The 11,107-nt window shown below is 46.4% G+C and overlaps 1 pseudogene; it reads left to right on the forward strand.

The window, feature by feature from the left end:
• The window catches only part of LOC111964130 (neuroligin-2-like), a 118,815-nt pseudogene that overhangs the window by 103,131 nt on the left and 4,577 nt on the right, over window positions 1-11,107 (forward strand).

An 11,107-nucleotide genomic window follows, 5' to 3' on the forward strand; every position in this document is an offset into this window, starting at 1 on the left:
TGAAAGGGCTGCAAAATCTGGACCCCTACAAATCAGCTGGGCTAGACAATCTGGACCCTCTCTTTCTAAAATTATCCGCCGCCATTGTTGCAACAACTATTACTAGTCTGTTCAAACTCTCTTTCGTATCGTCTGAGATTCCTAAAAATTGGAAAGCGGATGCGGTCATCCCCCTCTTCAAAGGGGGAGACACTCTAGAGCCAAACTGTTACAGACCTATATCCATCCTGCCCTGCCTTTCTAAAGTCTTCGAAAGCCAAGTCAACAAACAGATCACCAACCATTTCGAATCCCACCGTACCTTCTCCACTATGCAATCTGGTGTCCGAGCTGGTCATGGGTGCACCTCAGCCACGCTCAAGGTCCTAAACGATATCATAACCGCCATCAATAAAAGACAGTACTGTGCAGCCGTCTTCATCGACCTGGCCAAGGCTTTCGACTCTGTCAATCACCGTATTCTTATCGGCAGACTCAACAGCCTTGGTTTGTCTAATGACTGCCTCGCCTGGTTCACTAACAACTTCTCAGATAGAGTTCAGTGTGTCAAATCGGAGGGCCTGTTGTCCAGACCTCTGGCAGTCTCTACAGGGGTGCCACAGGGTTCAATTCTTGGGCCGACTCTTTTCTCTGTATATATCAATGATGTTGCTCTTGCTGCGGGTGATTCTTTAATCCACCTCTACGCAGATGACACCATTCTGTATACATCTGGCCCTTCTTTGGACACTGTGTTAACAAACCTCCAAACGAGCTTCAACGCCATACAACACTCCTTCCGTGGCCTCCAACTGCTCTTAAATGCTAGTAAAACGAAATGCATGCTCTTCAACCGATCGCTGCCAGCACCCGCCCGCCCGACTAGCATCACTACTCTGGACGGTTCTGACTTAGAATATGTGGACAACTATAAATACCTAGGTGTCTGGCTGGACTGTAAACTCTCCTTCCAGACTCACATTAAGCATCTCCAATCCAAAGTTAAATCTAGAATCGGCTTCCTATTTTGCAACAAAGCCTCCTTCACTCATGCTGCCAAACATACCCTCGTAAAACTGACTATCCTACCAATCCTTGACTTCGGCGATGTCATTTACAAATTAACCTCCAACACTCTACTCATCAAATTGGATGCAGTCTATCACAGTGACATCCGTTTTGTCACCAAAGCCCCATATACTACCCACCACTACCCACCACACCTGTATGCTCTCGTTGGCTGGCCCTCGCTACATATTCGTCGCCAAACCCACTGGCTCCAGGTTATCTATAAGTCCTTGCTAGGTAAAGACCCACCTTATCTCAGCTCACTGGTCACCATAGCGGCACCCACCCGTAGCATGCACTCCAGCAGGTGTATTTCACTGGTCACCCCCAAAGCCAATTCCTCCTTTGGCCACCGTTCCTTCCAGTTCTCTGCTGCCAATGACTGGGAAAAAATTGCAAAAATCACTGAAGTTGGAGACTTATATCTCCCTCACTAACTTTAAGCATCAGCTGTCAGAACAGCTTACCGATCATTGCATCTGTACATAGCCCATCTGTAAATATCCCATCCAACTACCTCATCCCCATATTGTTATCCAGTTCTCTGCTGCCAATGACTGGAACGAATTGCAAAAATCACTGAAGTTGGAGACTTACAGTTGAAGTCGGAAGTTTACATACACTTAGGTTGGAGTCATTAAAACTCGTTTTTCAACCACTCCACAAATGTCTTGTTAACAAACTATAGTTTTGGGAAGTCGGTTAGGACATCTACTTTGTGCATGACACAAGTAATTTTTCCAACAATTGTTTACAGACAGATTATTTCACTTATAATTACTGCATTTTTACCTGTTGTTGCTGTGTTAGACTAGCACCCTGTTATTGCTGTTGTTATCTTACCTGTTGTTTTAGCTAGCTCTCCAATCAAGACTGCAATCACTTTATGCCTTATTGTATGTCCTCTCAAATATCAATATGCCTTGCATACTGTTGTTCAGGCTAGTTTTCATTATCATTGTTTTGGTTTGCAATGGACCCTGTAGTTCCACTCTCCGTACCTCTGATACCCCCTTTGTCCCACCCCCCACACATGCGGTGACCTCACCTATTGAGACCAGATGTCCAGAGATACAACCTCTCTTATCATCACCCAGTGCCTGGGCTTACTCCGCTGTGCCCGCGCCCCTCCATACCCCTGTCTGCACATTATGCCCAGAATCTATTCTACCACGCCCATAAATTCTGCTCCTTTTATTCTTTGTCCCAACGCTCTAGGCGACCAGTTTTGATAGCCTTTAGCCGCACCCTCATCCTAATACTCCTCTGTTCCTCGGGTGATGTGGAGGTAAACCCAGGCCCTGCATGTCCCCAGTCACCCTCATTTGTTGACTTCTGCGATCGAAAAAAGCCTTGGCCTCATGCATGTCAACATCAGAAGCCTCCTCCCTAAGTTTGCCTTACTCACCGCTTTAGCACACTCTGCCAATCCTGATGTCCTTGCCGTGTCCGAATCCTGGCTTAGGAAGGCCACCAAAAATTCTGAGATTTCCATACCCAACTATAACACTTTCCGTCAAGATAGAACTGCCAAAGGGGGAGGAGTTGCAATCTACTGCAGAGATAGCCTGCAAAGTTCTGTCATACTTTCCAGGTCTATGCCCAAACAGTTCGAACTTCTAATTTTAAAAATTAATCTCTCCAGAAATAAGTCTCTCACTGTTGCGGCCTGCTACCGACCCCCCTCAGCTCCCAGCTGTGCCCTGGACACCATCTGTGAATTGATCGCTCCCCATCTAGCTTCAGAGTTTGTTCTGTTAGGTGACCTAAACTGGGATATGCTTAACACCCCGGCAGTCCTACAATCCAAGCTTGATGCCCTCAATCTCACACAAATCATCAAGGAACCCACCAGGTACAACCCTAAATCCGTAACATGGGCACCCTAATAGACATTATCCTGACCAACCTGCCCTCCAATATCACCTCTGCTGTCTTCAATCAAGATCTCAGCGATCACTGCCTCATTGCCTGTATCCGCCACGGGTCCGCGGTCAAACGACCACCCCTCATCACTGTCAAACGCTCCCTAAAACACTTCTGCGAGCAGGCCTTTCTAATCGACCTGGCCCGGGTACCCTGGAAGGATATTGACCTCTCCCGTCAGTTGAGGATGCCTGGTCTTCTTTAAATGTTACTTCCTCACCATATTAACAAGCATGCCCTTCAAAAAATGCAGAACCAAGAACAGATATAGCCCTTGGTTCACTCCAGACTGACTGCCCTGCGACCAGCACAAAAACATCCTGTGGCGAACTGCAATAGCATCGAAAGTCCCCGCGATATGCAACTGTTCAGGGAAGTCAGGAACCAATACACCAGTCAGTAGGAAAGCAAAGGCCAGCTTTTTCAAGCAGAAATTCGCATCCTGTAGCTCTAACTCCAAAAAGTTCTGGGATACTGTAAAGTCCATGGAGAACAAGAGCACCTCCTCCCAGCTGCCCACTGCACTGAGGCTAGGTAACACGGTCACCACCGATAAATCCGTGATAATCGAAGACTTCAACAAGCATTTCTCAATGGCTGGCCATGCCTTCCTCCTGGCGACTCCAACCTTGGCCAACAGCCCCGCCCCCCCCCCGCTGCTACTCGCCCAAGCCTCCCCAGCTTCTCCTTTACCAAATCCAGATAGCAGATGTTCTGAAGAGGCTGGAAAACCTGGACCCATACAAATCAGTGGGCTTGACAATCTGGACCCCCTATTTCTGAAACTGTCCGCCGCATTGTCGCACCCCCTATTACCAGCCTGTTCAACCTCTCCTTCGTATCATCTGAGATCCCCAAGGATTGGAAAGCTGCCGCGGTCATCCCCTCTTCAAAGGGGGAGACCCCTGGACCCAAACTGTTACAGACCTATATCCATCCTGCCCTGCCTATCTAAGGTCTTCGAAAGCCAAGTCAACAAACAGATCACTGACCATCTCGAATCCCACCGTACCTTCTCCGCTGTGCAATCCGGTTTCCGAGCCGGTCACGGGTGCACCTCAGCCACGCTCAAGGTACTAAACGCATCATAACCGCCATCGATAAAAGACATTACTGTGCAGCCGTCTTCATCGACCTGGCCAAGGCTTTCGACTCTGTCAATCACCATATTCTTATCGGCAGACTCAGTAGCCTCGGTTTTTCTAATGACTGCCTTGCCTGGTTCACCAACTACTTTGCAGACAGAGTTCAGTGTGTCAAATCGGAGGGCATGTTGTCCGGTCCTCTGGCAGTCTCTATGGGGGTACCACAGGGTTCAATTCTCGGGCCGACTCTTTTCTCTGTATACATCAATGATGTTGCTCTTGCTGCGGGCGATTCCCTGATCCACCTCTACGCAGACGACACCATTCTAATACTTCCGGCCTTCCTTGGACACTGTGCTATCTAACCTCCAAACGAGCTTCAATGCCATACAACACTCCTTCCGTGGCCTCCAACTGCTCTTAAATGCTAGTAAAACCAAATGCATGCTTTTCAACCGTTCGCTGCCTGCACCCGCACGCCCGACTAGCATCACCACCCTGGACGGTTCCGACCTAAGATATGTGGACATCTATAAGTACCTAGGTGTCTGGCTAGACTGCAAACTCTCCTTCCAGACTCATATCAAACATCTCCAATCCAAAATCAAATCAAGAATCGGCTTTCTATTCCGCAACAAAGCCTCCTTCACTCACGCCGCCAAATTTACCCTAGTAAAACTGACTATCCTACCGATCCTCGACTTCGGCGATGTCATCTACAAAATAGCTTCCAACACTCTACTCAGCAAACTGGATGCAGTTTATCACAGTGCCATTCGTTTTGTTACTAAAGCACCTTATACGACCCACCACTGCGACCTGTATGCCCTAGTCGGCTGGCCCTCGCTACATGTTCGTCGTCAGACCCACTGGCTCCAGGTCATCTACAAGGCTATGCTAGGTAAAGTGCCGCCTTATCTCAGTTCACTGGTCACGATGGCTACACCCACCCGCAGCACGCGCTCCAGCAGGTGTATCTCCACTGATCATCCCTAAAGCTAAAACCTCATTTGGACGCCTTTCCTTCCAGTTCTCTGCTGCCTGCGACTGGAACGAATTGCAAAAATCTCTGAAGTTGGAGACTTTTATCTCCCTCAACAACTTTAAAAATCTGCTATCCGAGCAGCTAACCGATCGCTGCAGCTGTACATAGTCCATCTGTAAACTACCCACCCAATTTACCTACCTCACCCCCCATACTGCTTTATTTTATTTACTTTTCTGCTCTTTGCACACCAGTATCTCTTCTTGCACATGTTCATCTGATGATTTATCACTCCAGTGTTAATCTGCTAAATTGTAATTATTCGATTTATTGCCTACCTCATGCCTTTTGCACACATTGTATATAGATTCTCTTTTTTTCTACCATGTTATTGACTTGTTTATTGTTTACTCCATGTGTCTCGTCTGTTCACACTGCTATGCTTTATCTTGGCCAGGTCGCAGTTGCAAATGAGAACTTGTTCTCAACTAGCCTACCTGGTTAAATAAAGGTGAAATAAAAAATAAATAAATAAATATCACAATTCCAGTGGGTCAGAATGTTCATACGTAAGTGACTGTCCTTTATACAGCTTGGAAAATTCCAGAAAATGTGTTCATGGCTTTAGAAGCTTCTGATAGGCTAATTGACATCATTTGTATCAATTCGAGGTGTACCTGTGGATGTATTTCAAGGCATACCTTCAAACTCAGTGCCTCTTTGCTTGACATCATGGGAAAATCAAAAAGAATCAGCCAAGACCTCAGAAAAAAATTGTAGACCTCCACAAGTCTGGTTCATCCTTGGGAGCAATTTCCAAATGCCTGAAGGTACCACGTTCATCTGTACAAACAGTAGTACGCAAGTATAAACACCATGGGACCACGCAGCCGTCATACCGCTCAGGAAGGAGACGCTTTCTGCCTCCTAGAGATGAATGTACTTTGATGTGAAAAGTGCAAATCAATCGCAGAAAGGACCTTGTGAAGATGCTGGAGGAAACAGGTAAAAAAGTATCTATATCCACAGAAAATGAGTCCTATATCGACATAACCTGAAAGGCCGCTCAGCAAGGAAGAGGCCACTGCTCCAAAACCGCCAATAAAAAAGCCAGACTACGGTTTGCAACTGCACATGGGGACAAAGATCGTACTTTTTAGAGAAATGTCCTCTGGTCTGATGAAACAAAAATAGAACTGTTTGACCATAATGACCATGGTTATGTTTTGAGGAAAAGGTGGGAGGCTTGCCAGCCGAAGAACACCATCCCAGCACGGGGGTGGCAGCATCATGTTGTCGTGGTGCTTTGCTGCAGAAGGGACTGGTGCACTTCACAAAATAGATGGCATCATGAGACAGGAACATGTTGTGGATATATTGAAGCAACATCTCGACATCAGTCAGGAAGTTAAAGCTTGGGTCTTCCAAATGGACAATGACCCCAAGCATACTTCCAAAGTTGTGGCAAAATGGCTTAAGGACAAGCATACTTCCAAAGTTGTGGCAAAATGGCTTAAGGACAACAAAGTGAAGGTATTGGAGTGGCAATCACAAGCCCTGACCTCAATCCTGTATAAAATTTGTGGGCAGAACTGAAAAAGCGTGTGCGAGCAAGGAGGCCTACAAACCTGACTCAGTTACACCAGCTCTGTCAGGAGGAATGGTCCAAAATTCACCCAACTTATTGTGGTACGCTTTAAACAATTTAAATGCAATGCTACCAAATACTGAGTGTATGTAAACTTCTGACCCACTGGGAATGTGATGAAAGAAATAAAAGCTGAAATAAATCATTCTCTCTACTATTATTCTGACATTTCACATTCTTAAAATAAAGTGGTGATCCTAACTGTCCTAAGACATGGAATGTTTACTAGGATTACATGTCAGGAATTGTGAAAAACTGAGTTTAAATGTATTTGGCTAAGGTGTATGTAAACTTCRCGAATTCAGCTGTATATCTCCCTCACTAAATAACTGTCAGAGCAGCTTACCGATCGCTGCAGCGGTACACAGCCCATCTGTAAATAGCCCATCCAACCAACTACCTACCTCATCCCCATATTTGTTTTTGTTTTTCTGCTCTTTTGCAKACCAGTATTTCCACTTGCACATCCTCATCTGCACATATATCACTCCAGTTTAAATTGCTAAATTGTAATTACCTCGCCACTATTGGCCTATTTATTGCCTTACCACCTTACTTCATTTGCACACACTATATACAGATTTTTCTATTGTGTTATTGACTGTACGTTTGTTTATCCCATGTGTAACTCTGTGTTGTTGTTTTTGTTGCACTGCTTTGCTTTATCTTGGCCACGTCACAGTTGTAAATGAGAAGTTGTTCTCAACTGGCCTACCTGGTTAAATAAAGGTAATATAAAAAAATATATTTAAAAAATAGTTAAGGCGTAGGCTCAGGTTTTTGGGGTCTCTATGTTTTTGGTTAGATAGGTTTCTCAATTCCTTTCTTAGGTTTTGCATTCTTCATCAAACCATTTGTTATTGTTGTTAATTTTCTTACGTTGTCTGCTTTACATTTTTAGATTTGATAGGGAAGCTGAGAGGTCAAAAATGCTGTTAAGGTTTTCTACTGCCAAATGTACACCTTCACTATTACAGTGAAACCTTTTGTCAAGGAAATTGTCTAAAAGGGATTGAATTTGTTGTTGCCTAATTGTTTTTTGGTAGATTTCCACACTATTTTCCTTCCATCTATAGCATTTCTTAATATTATTCAGTTCCTTTGGCTTTGATGCCTCATGATTGAGCATAGCTCTGTTCAAGTAGAGTCTGATTTTACTGTGATCTGATAGGGGTGTCAGTGGACTGCAGGAGTTGTGACCTGTTTTTGTTGTCGTAATTGGTGGAGGGAATGCTGTCACCTCCAGGTAGGTGTTTGTCCCCCTGTATGCTGAGGGTGCCAGGTTCTTGTCCAGTTCTGGCATTTAGTCCCTGCCTGGAAATTGTTGATCTCCCCCTCTAGGATGGAGAAGCTGTCATTGTTAAAGTATGAGGATTCTAGTGGGGGGATAAAGGTAGCAAACATTAGCACATTTTTATCTGTTGCGATAATTTCCTTATTAACTTCTAGCCAAATGTAAAATGATCATGTTTTAACTAATTTAATAGAGTGGGTTAGGTCTGCTCTATATCAAATTAGCATACCCCCGAGTCTCTTCCCTGTTTCACACCTCATAGTTTAGTGGATGGAACTACCAGCTCTCTGTAACCTAGAGGGCAACCAGTGGGCCTGTCTCCTTTATACCATGTTTCTTGTAGGATAAGAATGTCTGTATTTCCAATTTCTTTGATGAAATCTGGGTTCCTGCTCTTTAGACCAAAGGCAGATGACCTCAGACCTTGTATATTCCAGGATGAGATAGTAAAAGCTTTGTGTTCCATAGTGTCTAGTGTTGTTTTTGTGTGGTTTAGGCCCGGACAATCACAGTAGGTGTGAGCAGAGCATGTTAAGCATCTGATACACACCTCTTAGGTCGCAGGATTGGCGGGTGTAATAGCGGTMGTTGGGCCTGTTGCTCTGCTCACGGCCTGGGCATAATGTCCTGCTGTCATGTTGAGGCCATTGCCGCAGGGTCGGGGGGCATGGGGTGGGCAGAAGGTGCATTGGTCTGATATGGGGTGGCCTATATAGGGTGTGGCCAGGGTTTGCTTCGGGTGGTCTTAGTTGGTTGGTGTGTGGCTGGTGATGCTGTGGTGTGGGTGTAGGTCCTCTTGGCATGGGTTCCCTTGGTGCAGGTCCTTCGGGAGGGGGTCTTGCAGGTCTGGGAGGGTGTCTCACTGGTCTGGGCGGGGTGTCCATTGCTCTGTTGCTCCTGTGTGAGGTGTTGGGGCTACGGTTGAGGATGACGTCCTCAGGAGCGTGCCGACGTCCTTCAGGGTCCTGGCAAAAGTTGGGATTGCTGCCTTGTGGAGGTGGACCTGGTCGTAAAGGCTGTTAAAGTCCAGGGTGGAGTGGTGGGCCAGGTATACATTTAGGTTTTGAGGCACAGTCTTGCGAAATGCTTGCATMCACCCGCTGTATGGTGGCAGGGTGAAAGTATTTTTGTGGTAGCAGGGTGGAGATAAACACTTGTGCATTGGGGTGAGTGGAAGAAGTTTTTTCAATCACTCCCAGCCTTGCTGGCTTGTCTGGGGGAGTGTCCTGCTCTCTGTCACACCTCAGCTTTCTGACCTCGTCCTTCAATGCCATGTGTGCCTCTTTAAGTTATCTCACCTCAGTCCGTAGAGCAGCCAGCTCTCTCAGACAGCCATCCATCTCCACATTCTGCCCTCCGGGTCTTGTTGTGCTGGTCTGTTTTGTGGGTTCTTCTGTCTGGATTGTGTGGACCAGCTCTCTGAGCTCCAACATGTCTCTCTCCAGCTCTGTGAATTTATCCCTCTCAATGATGGAGGACCAGTGCAGTTGTGGGACCTGGGTGTGTTCAGTGCTGGGGGGGTGACACTATTCTCATCTGCGGGACAGTTTGAAGAGGTGTGATCAGACTCACTCAGGATGGGGGAGTCGTCACAGGGAGAGAGATTTTCCTGCTGTGCTCTCTCTTTGATCCCATAAAAGTCCTGCATGATGCCATGCACCATTACTGTCCCAGACTTGTACACGTTGACAGACATTGTTTCAATTTCCTCAATGTCTAGTTTTCTGAGTTTCCACCCTTGGCCAATACACTCTCTCTTGGGGTAGTGTGCTCTTACAGCACTGTGCCATGCCAGGGGATGGTCTGTGTGGGAAATTAAGTTGCTTACGTTCCCCTCTTTGTAGCAGTCAGCAAATAATGTTTCTGGGTTGTCCTTGAGGAGCTTTTTTGATACTTATTCCTTGCAGTGTTATTTTTATTATACATGGGGTACTGTATTGTAATGACCTCTGGACAGGGATAAGCCGTTGGGGCTTCAAAGGCCTCTAAATTTGGGTGGGGGGAGCTGTGAAACTCTCCTGCCATTGTTGGGTTCAAGAGTTTTTACACATCTGGCTTCAAACCTCAGTGCTAATTGAAGGTGCCGCCAGGTCTGTTCTGTCCTAGCATTTTGGTAGCTTAGTATACTTATTTACTTAACTTTATATAACAAAATGACCTAGAGATTGTCTTTTACTTTTTGGCTTCAGAAGTAGCTTCAGACTGAATATTACTCACTGAGTTTTGTGTTGGATGGTATTTCTAGGTTCCGCTGTGTTTCTTCTGCAGGTTTTGGTTTGTTAGAAGTTTTTTCTTGATAGTCCCTGCTCTCATTCTCTGCCCCCCCTGTATCACCCTCTCTCTGTCTCTCTAATCTCTCTCTTGCTCTCATTCTCTGTCTCTACCCTTTCTCTCTCTCTCCCCCTTTCTCTCTCTCTAATATCTCTCTTGCTCGTTCTGTCTCTCCTCCCTCTCTCTGCTTCTCCCCCCTCTCCCTGTCTCTCGCATCTCTTTGTCCCCCCTCTCTGTCTTCCCCCTCTCTGTCTCTCCCCCCTCTCTCTGTCTCTCTAATCCCTCTCTTGCTCTCATTCTGTCTCTCCCCTTTCTCTCTCTCTCTCTCTCTATCTCTCTCTCTCTCTCTCTCTCTCTCTCATCTCTATCTTGCTCATTCTCTCTCTCTCATCTCTCGTCTGCTCTCTCTGTGTCTCACCCATCTCTGTCTGTCTTCAGGTAAGGACATCCTGAGGGAGACCATAAAGTTCATGTACACAGACTGGGCCGACAGGGACAACATAGACATGAGGAGGAAGACCCTGCTGGCACTGTTCACAGATCACCAGTGGGTGGCGCCAGCTGTGGCCACAGCCAAGCTGCACGCTGAGTTCCAGTCTCCTGTCTACTTCACACCTTCCACCACCACTGCCAGACAGAGGCCGGCCAGAGTGGGCGGAGCGGCCCACGGGGATGAGCTACCCTACGTGTTTGGGTCCCCATGGTGGGAGCACAGACCTGTTCCCTGTAACTTCTCGAAGAATGACGTCATGCTCAGTGCTGTGGTCATGACCTACTGGACCAACTTTGCCAAGACCGGGTCGTACTGAACCTAGACAGGACCTAGACACAGCACTGAGATATCAAATTAG

The sequence above is a fragment of the Salvelinus sp. IW2-2015 genome, linkage group LG5 (assembly GCF_002910315.2).
Source record: "Salvelinus sp. IW2-2015 linkage group LG5, ASM291031v2, whole genome shotgun sequence".
NCBI classification, from domain to species: Eukaryota; Metazoa; Chordata; class Actinopteri; order Salmoniformes; family Salmonidae; genus Salvelinus; species Salvelinus sp. IW2-2015.